This window comes from Lontra canadensis, unplaced genomic scaffold (assembly GCF_010015895.1).
Source record: "Lontra canadensis isolate GAN:19392208 unplaced genomic scaffold, GSC_riverotter_1.0 scaffold1, whole genome shotgun sequence".
NCBI classification, from domain to species: Eukaryota; Metazoa; Chordata; class Mammalia; order Carnivora; family Mustelidae; genus Lontra; species Lontra canadensis.
This window is the reverse complement of record NW_022630995.1, coordinates 86,963,691-86,976,551: the sequence shown is the minus strand read 5'-3', so window position 1 is coordinate 86,976,551 and position 12,861 is coordinate 86,963,691.

Here is a 12,861-nt window from a genome sequence, read left to right as displayed (position 1 = left end):
TTTCCCAGACAAACAAAAGTTAAAGGAATTTATCACCACCAAATCAGCTTTACAAGAAATGCTAAAGAGAGTTCATTGAGTGGAAAGAAAGACCATAAATAGAAGTAAGAAAACTAGGAACCACAAAAGCAGCAAAAATAAGTATATCTATAAAAATCAGTCAAGGGACTCACAAAATAGAAGGATATAAAGTATGATACATACCTAAATTGTGGGGAGAAGAGGAGTAAAGAATGGGTTCAAACATAAGCAACGATCAACTTAATAGCCTGCCTTATGCAGATGTTATGTACAAATGGAATGATAACTACACATAAAAAATCAGTAACAGGGGGCAGGCGCCTGGATGGCTCAGTGGGTTAAAGCCTCTGCCTTTGGCTCAGGTCCTGATTCCAAGGTCCTGGGATCATGCCCCACTCTCTGCTCAGTGGGGAGCCTGCTTCCCTCCTCTCTCTCTGCCTGCCTCTCTGCCTACTTGTGATCTCTGTCTGTCAAATAAATAAATAAAATCTTTAAAAAAAACTCTGAAAATAACGTAAATACATGGAGGCTAAATAACATGCTACTACACAATGAATAGGCCAACCAAGAAATCAAAGAAGATATTTTAAAAAATATATGGAGACAAATGAAAATGAAAACACAAAATATTTGGGTCCAAAATCTTGAGATGCAGCAAAAGCAATTCTAAAAGAGAAGTTTATAGGAATGCAGGTCTACTTCAAGAAGCAAGAGAAACTTCAAATAAACAACTTAACCCTATATCTAAAGAACCTAGAAAAAGAACAAAGCCCAAAGCTAGTAGAAGAAAGGAAATAATAAAGAGTAGAGCAGAAATTATAGAACTAGAGACTTGAAAAGAAAAAAACACAATACAGAAGATTAGTGAAACTAGGAACTGATTCTTCAAAAAGATAAATAAAATTGATAAACCTTTAGCCAGATACATCCAGTGGGGGAAAAAAAAGAAAGAGAGAAAGAGAGAGTACTCAAATAAAATCAGAAATGAAGGAGAAATAACAACTGACATAACCAAAATATAAAGGACTATAGGAGAATATTATAAAAAATTATATGTCAACAAATTGGATAACCTGCGAAATGGATAAATTCCTAGAAATGTATACCATTCTAAAACTCAATCAGGAAGAGATAGAAAATTGGAAAAGACAAAGTATAAGGACTAATGCAGAGGATCCTAGGGGAAGGGAAGGGAAGCTGAATGGGAAGAAATCAGAGAGGGAACCAAACCATGGGAAACTTTTGACTCCAGGAAACAAACTTAAGGGTTACAGAGAAGGAGGTGGGTGTGGGATGAGGTAACTGGGTAATGGGCATTAAGAAGGGCATGGGATGTAATGAGCACTGGGTGTTATATGCAACTAATAAATCATTGAGCACTACATCAAAAATTAATGATGTACTATATGTTGGCTAATAGAATTTAGATTAAAAAGAAGAGAGTAGAATGTAGCATTTTAAGCATCTGTTAAAATTATAAAAATTTAAAAACTAAACTCTTAAAAAAAATTTTAAATTTAAAAAGACCAAGTACTAGCAATGAAATTGAATCAGTAATAAAACAAACAAAGAAAAAAAAAAAAACTCCCAATAAACACAAGTCAGGACCAGACGGCCTCACAGGTGAATTTTAGCAAACATTAAAAAAAAAGTTAATACATTTATTTTCACCAAATTATTGTCAAAAACAGAAGAGGAAGAAAAGCTTCCAAATTCATTCTTAACAAGGCCAGCATTATCCTGAAACCAAAAACAGACAAGACAGTAAAAAAAAAAAAAAAAAAGAAAGAAAGAAAGAAAGAAAACTACAGGCCAGTATCTCTAACATAGATACAAAAATCCTCAATAAAATATTAGCAAACTGAATACAGCAATACATTAAAATGTATTATTCACCATGATCAAGTAGAATTTATTCCAGGGATGCCAAAGTGGTTCAATAATTGCAAATCAATGTGATACATCACATTAATAAGAGAAAGGATAAAAACCACATGATAATCTCAATAGATGCAGAAAAAGCATTTGACAAAGTCAGCATCTTTGATAATAAAAACTCCCAACAAAGCAGGCCCACAGGGAACATACCTCAACTTAACAAACACTACATATGACAAGCCCACAGCTAACACCATATTCAATGGTGAAAAGTGGAAAGCTTTTCCTCTAAGATCAGTAACAAGACTAAGATGCCCACTTTCACCACTTCTATTCAACACAGCATTAGAATTCCTAGCCAAGCAATTAGATAAGTAAAATAAAAAGACATCCGAGTCAGAAAGGAAGAAGTAAAACTCTTTGTCTTTGCAGATGACATGATACTTTATATAGAAAACTCCAAAATTCCACAAAAAAAGCTGTTCAAACTAATAAATGAATGCAATAAAGTAGCAGGATACAAAATCAACAAAGAAAAATCTGTGGCATTTCTAAACTAAAAATGAATTATTAGGAAGATAGGAAAACAATCCCATTTACAATTATATCAAAAAGAATAAAAATACCTTGGGAATAAATTTAACCAAGGAGGTAAAAGACATGTACACTAAAAACTAGAAAAACCTGATGAAAGATACTGAAGATAACAGAAATAAATAGAAAGATATTCCATGTCATAGATTGAAAAAATTAATATTGTTAAAATGTCCATACTACCCAAAACAATATATGGATTCAATGCAATCCTTTTCAAAATTCCAATGGCATTTTCCACAGAATGAGAAAAATCTAAGATTTGTATGGGACCACAAAACAATCTTAAGACAGAAGGACAAATCTAGGGGTATCAGGCCCTCTGATTTAAAACTACGATAGAGTTATAGTAAAAAGTATGGTATTGGCTTTTAAAAAAAGAGCAATAGAACAACATTGAGAGACTAGAATTAAACCCACATGTATGTGGAAAATTAAATTACGACAGAGGAGCCAAGAACATACAATGAAGAAAGGATAGTCTACTCAATGAATACTGGGAAAACTGGATAGCAGCATGCAAAAGAATGAAACTAAACCACTATTTTATTCCAGAAGCAAAAATTAACTTAAAATGGATTAAAAACTATAATGTAAGTTCTGAAACCATAAAATTCTAAAAAAAAAAAAAATTCTTAAAATTCCCCTATGATCCTCTGCATTAGTCCTTATACTTAGTCTTTGCAAATTTTCTAGATCTTCCTGATTCTATCTCTTTCTGTTAAGCTCCTTAACATCTGTCTTAGTAATAGTTTCTTGGATCTGACCCCAAGGATATGGGGAAACAAAACTAAAAATGAACAAATGGGATTGCATTAAACTAAAAAGCATCTGCACAGAGGGAAAAAAAAATCATTGAAATGAAAAGACAACCTCCTGGATGGGATAAAGTTTTTGAAAATCATATCCAACAAGGGATTAATACCCAAAATATATAAAGAACTCATATAACCCAACAACAACAACAACATCACAAACAACCCATTAAAAAAAATGAGCAGAGGATTTGAACATTTTCCAAAGATGACATACATATGGACAACAGGTACATGAAAAGATGTTCAATATCACTATTAAGGAAATGCAAACCAAAACCATAATGAGCTATCACTTCACATCCATTAGAATGGCTATTATCAAAAAATAATAACAAATAGTGGTGGAGAGTAATGTGGAGAAAAGGGAATCCTTGTTTATTGTTGGTGGGAATATAAACTGGTGCAGCTACCATTGAAAACAATATAGAGATTCCTGTATGAGCATAGCATCATAATACGATCCAGCCATTCTATGTATGGATATTTATCTGAAGAATACAAACACGCTGATTTGAAAAGATATATGCATTATTGCAATATGACTTACAACAGCCAAGAAAGGGAAACAACCTAAATGTGCATCAATGGATGAATGGATAAAGATAACTGTACACAAGCACGCACATGATGGAATATATATATATACACACACAATTTGTGTATGTGTACACACACACACACACACACACACAATGGAATACTTCCCATGATTTATGAAAAAGAATAAAATCTTACCATTTGCAGCAGCATGGGTATACCCTGAAGATATTATGCTAACTGAAATAAGTCAGAAGAAGAAAGACAAATACCATATTATTTTACTCATATGTTGAATCTGAAAGAAACAATATAAGCAAACAAAACAAAACAAAAAAACTCAAAGATACAGAAAACAGACTGGTGGTTACTAGAGGGGAAGGGTATTGAAGGTGGGCACAGTTGGTGAAGGGGGTCAATCATATGGTGATGGATGGTAACTAGACTTTAGTGGTGGTCACTGTGTAGTGCATACAAATGCTGAATTATAATGTTTTATGCCTAAAACCATAATGTTATATACCCATTTTACCTCATTAAAAAAAAAATGGAGAAGGAAGAAGAGGAAATCCTACCATATGTGACAAGATAAATGAGCCCTGAGGAAATGATGCTAGGTAAATAAGCTATCATAAGACAAATGCTACATGATACCACTTATAGGACATATATAAACCAATCAAAGATTTAGATGCAGAGAGTAGAATGGTAGTCACCAGAGGCTTAGAGGAGGGAAAACTAGGGAGCTGCTATTCAAGGGGTATAAAGTTGGGGTTACGTAAGATATTGAATTTCTAAGTATCTGCTGCATAATATCATGCATATAGTTAATAATACTCTCTGGTACACTTAAAATTTTGTTGAGACAGTGTAGATCTCATGTTAAGTGTTCTTACTACAATAAAAAATAAAGTTAAGGGGCGCCTAGGTGGCTCAGTGGGTTAAAGCCTCTGCCTTCAGCTAGGTCATGATCCCAGGGTCCTGGGATCAAGCTCCCACATTGCATTGGGCTCTCTGCTCAGCAGGGAGCCTGCTTCCTCCTCTCTCTCTGCCTGGCTTTCTGCCTACTTGTGATCTCTGTCTGTCAAATCAATCAATCAATCAATCAATAAAATCTTTTAAAAAAAAGAAAAAAAAATAAAGTTAAACTACTAACTTTAAAAAGGGTTAAACAATGAATCTTGGAACACTGAAAATATAAAATAAAATTTTTAAAAATGTGCATGACATGATAAAAATTTTTTTTTTTAAAAAGGGAAAGGAATATGTTTGAGTCCTTATGGAATCAGTTTCAATATGTGGAAACCTTGGCAGAAGTGCTTCAGAGATTTAAAAGACAAAGAAACAAGAGTCAGAAAAACAGAAAATTAGGATGAAGGAGTTCTTACAAAAGACCTTGTCATGTTATGGCCTGTTTACTAAGATAATTAAAACATACTAGAAAAGAGATGTAAAACCTCCAGAAAGAAAAAAGTTAAAAGGTCAAAAATCTTAAAGAGCCCCCAAATTAGGAAACCTACAAAAATGTACTACACTTTTGCTATAACCCATTTTCTCTGGTCCAAGTTAAAGCTGAAAACCAAACCAAAACTAAAAACAATAGCGAACTGATCTTAAAAGTAACGATAAACAATCATGAAATCACCATAGCAGGTTCACTTAGGGCTCTGACCTAGAAATGTATTGAAGGAAAAAAGACTCTTAACAAACACACAATATTTAAACATCCAACAAAACCAAACATATGGAATTCATATGAAAATCAGGTCAAGTTTATTTCATCACAGATAAAATTCAAGAAAATCAGAGAGTAAGAATTGGGTACGACAAGTTCAAAGAAAGTCAAAATTTGAGTCAGACAACAAATGACAATCACTCAGCATATAAGACAGAGAAGTAATTGCCCAAGAACTCTTTCTAGGAGTCTGGTAAAGAAAGTATTTGCTCCAGACGTAAAGAACAGTCACAGAGTACCATATAAAGAGTCGAGTTTGAGGCTATGAACAAGAGCTTCTAAGTCGAGTATTTGTGTCATTCTTGCCCAGGACTAGAGCTTTTCCAAGTGTATTTCTGCAAACAAGCAGGCCCAGTGAACTGGACACAATGCTGAGGAAGTGGAAAATAGGCCTTTTTTGAGCCATTATTTAGATTTCTACCACACTTAAAAGCATAAAAGAAATTTCTGCTTTCTGAACCTTAACGGACATTTAAAAATCAAGAGGTAATTCTGTTCTTGAAATTCACTAGTCTTCCTTTCATACAGAGTTGGAGTCCTTATAGATTTTAGGCATTAGTCACAAGTACTGTGAGAACCCCATCAACCTGCAGTTAGCTGACTGACCTAGAGAATTGAGGATTGATTCAGGAATGATCAAAGAGGAAGGGCAAACAAAAAAACAATTGAGTGGGCCTACATGTCATTTCAACTGGCAAAAAAAAAAGTAAATTGATTTTAAGGACAATCCATACACTGTACATTGTGGTAGAAAATGTAGAAATTAATTTGAAAACAGTAATTTGGTAACAAAAAGAGAGAAGTAAAGTTATGGTTTTGTAATGAGGCTAGAGAAATGAATGAGAAAGCTGAGCTGACATTACTCTCCTTCCAGGAGGTATTTAAAAAAAAAAAAAAATCCTGCTAATTATCTACCCAATATCAATTCTCCCTTTCTTACAATAAAATCACTGTATTGTTGGGGTGACATAGCAGAAAATGGACTGCACTGTTATCTGAAGATATGTTATTTGACGCTTATGAAGAATGGCTGAAACAAATAGCTTTCTTTGGTGAGATACTTCCAGAAAGCTGTTGAATATTCTTTCAGACCAGAAAAAAAAAAAAAAGTACTACTACCCGACAAATAATAATAATAATAAAGTACTAGAAATTATCCATAACAGCAGCAATAAGTTTAACTAAAAATTAATTACCATACCATATCTCCCAGCATCCCTTGCTGATGTGATCTGTGGTATATAAACACAGGTCATTAGATGGGGTTTCTAGAAAAGTTCTTCAAGCAGGTCTGACTTGTCGAGAAGTCATGTCATTTTACTTTTCCCCTTTCATCCTTCTAAAATGCAGATTCAATAGCTAGAGCCCCTTTGTGATCATGGAATGATCTTTTTTCTTTTATAGTAATTACACCCAAGACAGCGCTTGAACTCACAACCACCGAGAGCAAGAGTCACATGCTCCAATTGGAGAAAGACAACTATCATATGATCTCCCTGATATGAGGGAGAGGAGATGCAACATGGGGGGTTAAGGGGGTAGGAGAAGAGTAAATGAAACAAGATGGGATTGGGAGGGAGACAAACCATAAGTGACTCTTAATCTCACAAAACAAACTGAGGGTTGATGGGGGGAGGGGGGTTGGGAGAGGGGGGATGGGTTTATGGACATTGGGGAGGGTATGTGCTATGGTGAGTGCTGTGAAGTGTGTAAACCTGGTGATTCACAGACCTGTACCCCTGGGGATAAAAATATATGTTTAAAAATTTTTAAATTAAATTAAATTTAAAAAAAAAAAAAAAGAGTCACATGCTCTATGAACTAAGCCAGCCAGCCTCCCCAATCATGGAATGATTTTGAAAATGAAGCCACAAGTTAATGACAGAGAAACAGGAAGGTAGAAGTCTTGTTATTGATGAAATTATGGGGTCACCCACCTGGTCCAAGACTGGCTAATTCATGCCAGTATTCATGAATTCAGCCTTCATGCCAAGTAAGAAGAAAGCAAGCTACTTATCTTATTTAAACCATTGGTTTTCAAGGTTTCTTCTGTGAGAAGGTTTTTGCATTGCCCAATTGGCTGACAGGGTTTGTGGGGCTAGTGGAGCTAAGTAAGAGTATTCTGTTAGAGTCTCAGAGGCTTGCATATATTATAATTGGGCTAAGTCACAAGCAAATGCCCTTCATAATGAAAAGGGAGTTGAAAGAACCCACCTGAATATGTGGAGCTTTTCCTCTTACTTAGTCATATTAATAAAGTATACCCAATTTTTGCTATCAAAATAAATTTATATTGCCCTCCTACACTTGAAGATGGGATTTGAGTGGTGGTCTGAGTTTTCGAATAAGCTAACCCAGCTACAAAACTGGGCTCTAGACCCAAAAGTGTAGAAATCAAACAAACAAAAGCTAAATACATTGGATTTCATCAAAATTAAAACTTCTGCATATAAAAGGATACTATCAAGAGAATGAAAAAGATATCCCAAGAGTGAGGGGAAAAAAATAATTGCAATCATATACGTTTCCTGGACCCTTATAGAAGAAATCTCCAAAACTCAAGATGACAATATCTCAGCCCATCAGTGACAGAGGGACTGGAATAGTTGTACCGCCATAGTCCATGCAATGCAGTGAACTAGGAGTAAGCCACAGTCATGAGCTTCCCTATCTGCTATCATGTGGGCCTATTTTGTATAATTATCAATGTGTATGCTTTGGTTCTCTTGTTTTTTGTTTGTTTTAACAATGTTGATCAAGGTGAAACCAATATAGCGCAAGAAAACCTTTTTTATTCTTGAGTTTCAAACAACAGTGGTCAGTTAGCCTGACTTCTCAGAAGCCATTACATCTTTTATTCTATTTGTTCTAAAAGATCAAAAACAAAAACCAAGTTCAGCAATATATTAGATTAGTGTGTTTCTTGCTTGATCTAAGTCGGCATATGCCCGACTCTAATTCAGTTCATTTCGAATGATTTCATTTGGACAATCTGGAAGAGTAAACAGAACAGATCTCAGACCAACCGTATCAACTAAAATTCTCTTTTGCTTGGAAACCAGGTATTAATGAATAGCACATATCTCCAAGCCATGAACAAAGGGGAGATGCAGGTACAGAGAATAACAAATGGTTTATGACTAACATAAATTTACAAAAACTGTTAAATTAAGGTTTTTTAATTTTTAAAAAAGTCTACTTCATGTTAAAATCAGTGACTACAGTACAGGCATACTTTGGAGATATTGCAAGTTCGGCTCAGACCATTGCAATAAAGTGAATTACACAATAAAGCTATTCAAATGGACTTTTTGGTTTCCCAGTGTGTATAAATGTTTGTACCATCTGTAACTTATTAAGCATGAAATATCATTATGTCAGAAAAAAACCACAATGTACATACCTTAATTTTAAAATACTTTATTGCTAAGAAACCCTCATCTAAGCTTTCAGCAAGTTGTAATCTTTTTGCTGGTGGAGCGTCTTGCTTTGATGTTGATGGCTGTTCACAGATCAGGTGGTAGTTGCTCAGGGGTGGCTGAGGCAAACTCTTAAAATCTCTTAAAATAAGGACAACAATGAATGCATCGATCAACTTTCTTTTTCTAATGAATGATTTCTCTGTGGCATGTGATGCTATTTAATAGTATTTTGCCCACATTCAATCTTCTTTAAAAAATTGGAATCCATCCTGTCAAATCCTGCTGCTGCTCTATCAACTAAGTTTATGGAAAATTCTAAATTCTCTATTGTCACTTTGACACTCTTCACAGCATCTTCACCAGCAGTAGAATTCTTCAAGAAACCACTTTCTTTGCTCCTCATCCATTCAGATTTTATCCTGAAATTGCAGAAATTCAGTACCATCTTCAGGCTCCACTTCTAATTCTAGTTCTATTGCTATATCCACTACTACATCTGCAGTTGCTTCCTCCACTGAGGTCTTGAACCCCTCAAAGTCATCCATGAGGGTTGGAATCAACTTCTTCCAAATGCCTGTGAGTGTTGATATTTTGATCTCTTCCCATGAATCAGAAATGTCTTTAATGACATCTAGACTGCTGTTTCCTTCTCAGAAGGTTCTCTGTTTACTTTTTCCAGACCCATCAGAGGAGCCACTATCTGCGGCAGATAGAGCCTTACAAAATGTATTTTTTAAGTAATAAGACCTACTACTACCACTCGATCCATTGCAGAATGGGTATTGTGTTAGCAGGCTTGAAAACAACATGACTGTTGTCCATCCCCAGCAGAGCCCTTGGGTGATGAGGTGCTTTGCCAATGAGCAGTACAATTTTGAAAGGCCTCTTTTTTGCTGAGAAGTACATCTCACCAGTAGGCTTAAAATAATCAGTAAGCCATATCATAAACAGACATTCTTTCATCCAGGTTTTGTTTTTCCTTTTATAGAGTTCAGACAGAGATGATTTAGCACAATTCTTAAGAGCCCTGGGGTTTTTTTCAATGGTAAGTAAGCACTGGCTTCACTTTAAAGTCACCACCTACATTAGCTCTTAAAAAAAGCTCTTAAAAAAGCTCTTAAAGCTTTGAAGCTAGGCATATCCTCTCTGGCTAGGAAAGTCTGAGATGGTATCTTCTTCCAATGGAAAGCTATTTCATGGACATGGAAAATTAGTTGTTAAAGTGCACCCATCTTCATTAATTACCTGAGCCAGATCTTCTGGATGGCTTGCTTGCTGCTTCACCTTGAACTTTCAGGTCATGGAGATGCCTTCTTTCCTTAAACCTCATGAGCCAACATCTGCTGGCTTCAAAGTCTTCTGCAGCTTCCTCACCTCTGTCAGCCTTCACAGAACTGAAGAGAGTGAGGACCTTGCTCCGGATTAGACTTTATCTTAAGGGAATGTTGTAGCTGCTTTGATCTTCTATCCAGACCACGAAGGCTTTCTCTGTATCAGCAATAAGGTTGCTTTACTTTCTTATCACTCATGTGTTCATATATTCACCGGCACAGTACTTTTAATTTCCTCCAAGAACTTTTCCTTTGCGTTCATAACTCCGCTAACTGGTGTAAGAGACCTAGTTTTCAGCCTCTCTAGGCTTTCAACATGCCTTCTTATGATTTCTAGCTTTCAATTTAAACTGAGAGACGTGTGACTCTACCTTTTATTTGAACACTTACAGTCACTGTAGGATTATTCACTGGTCTAATTTTATTACAACAGTAACATCAAAGATCACTAATCACAGATTGCCATAACAAACACAGTAATTTAAAAGTTTTGAAATATTGTGAGAATTACCAAAATGTGATACAAAGTGGAACAAATACTGTTAGAAAATGGTACTGATGGGGTACTTCAATCAGTTTTGGCTCGGGTTGATTTCATAGGTCCTGAGACTGAGCCCCAAATGGGGCTCCATGCTCAGTGGGGAGTCTGCTTGAAGATTCTCTCCCTGTACTCCTCCCCACACTCTCTCCCACACTCACTCTTTTTCTCAAATAAATAAATAAATCTTTTTTTTTAAATTGGCACTGATAAACTTGCTCAATGTAAGATTGCTACAGACTTTCAATCTGTATTTAAAAAAAAATGTCTGCAAAGCATAATAAAGCAAAGTATGATAAAGCAAGTATGCCTCTATTGTTTTTATATACTGACCTTTGTTAGAAGACAAAAAAAATTACATATGTTATTTTAACAGAAAGGGTTTAATATAAAGAATTAAACTGGGTAATAGATTCTTTATAACTAAAGAACTAAAAACAGAAAAATTAAAGAAGAATAAGGTGTCATGAAACTAGGAACTACAGAAAGTTAGGTAAATGAAGATGTTGGAACTATTAAAATTAGAACTTTGGACAAGAAGTCTCATACAGTAAATACTTAGAAAAGAGTATATTCCTTAACTGGAGCAGTTGTCTTTGAATTTAGAGGAGGAACCCATGGGTCATTGAGTCAGACTTCTCAGAAGGGAGGCTTAATGGCAGCTTTAGTGTCCGCAATGGGCATGATGAGACCTAGTTCTTCAAAAGTTGGAAAATCTACAAACTGGATTCAATTTCTTCTATCAAAATAAAGTGTCAGTGAATGAGACTATTGTGATATTAGCAAGAACCCAATTTGACAACAAATAAGAAGAACCCTTTTCTTCTTTCTCCTCTAGCTTTGAAGTTCTCTCTAGTGCCCCTTTTTGTCAGTCTGAGAGCCAACTGGCAAAGAAATCCTGTTAGCAGAATCCAGCCCTGATAGCACAAAGCAGAGACTCAATGTGAGTTTAGACTTGAGACATAATAGCTGAATAACCCATGCAATCTGGCCCCTTGGCTACTCAGCACTCATACACACTCTACATATATTTGAAATTTCATCCAGCAACAGAAAGAACTCCATCTAAGCACCTACCATGATGGAACTATCCCTTAGACAGATGAAAGCATTCTCATCCTCTCCTCAAAATACTGAGATGCAAATTTCCTTCAGTCATTGTATTCTTCTCTGAAATATGTTAACTATACTTCAAATTCAGTCAACATTCTAAAGACTTGGTTGTAAAGTTTATTCTAACAAAAATTGCATAAAATTGTAAAGAAAGGGAAAAGAAAGGAAGGTGAATATGTACACACACAAGAAGATACATATAGCTGCAGCAGTCTTCATTTCTGTAATGGTCATGCAGCTGTGGTTGATATTTATAACCCCTTTCTTCTACATTTCATTCATGTTTCCTTTGTCCCCACCAAGTCCTCAGCTAGTCAGGATTCTCTGCTTTACGTAGTGAACCAAACTTTCCTTTCTGAAGATACTAAATCTCCAGTTGTCCCATCTTTTTTAATTTCTATGGTTTTCTATTAACTTTTTACTCTTAGACAGGATGTACCACAAAAACTCCAAAGAACTACCTTGGTTCCATATTCTTCTACCAAAGTCTGAACTTTTGTTTCCCCCTACAAAATTCACATATTGAAAACCTAACACCCAAGGCAATGGTATTAAGAGGTGGGGCCTTTGGAGTGTGATTAGATCATAAGGGCAGAACCCTCACAAATGAGATTAGTGCCCTTAAAGAGAGAGCTCTTGTTTTTCCACCATGTGAGAACACAACAAGAAGTCTGCAATGTTAAAGAGAGTTCTCAACTGACCATGTTGTCATCCTGATCTCAGAATTCCAGCTTCCAGAACAGTAAGAAATAAATTTCTGTTATTTATAAGCACCACAGCATATGGTATTTTATTACAGTAACACAAACAGACTAAGACATACTCATTGCCCCTATTGTGTAGAAGGAACCCAGTTTCCTATTGGAAATCAGGA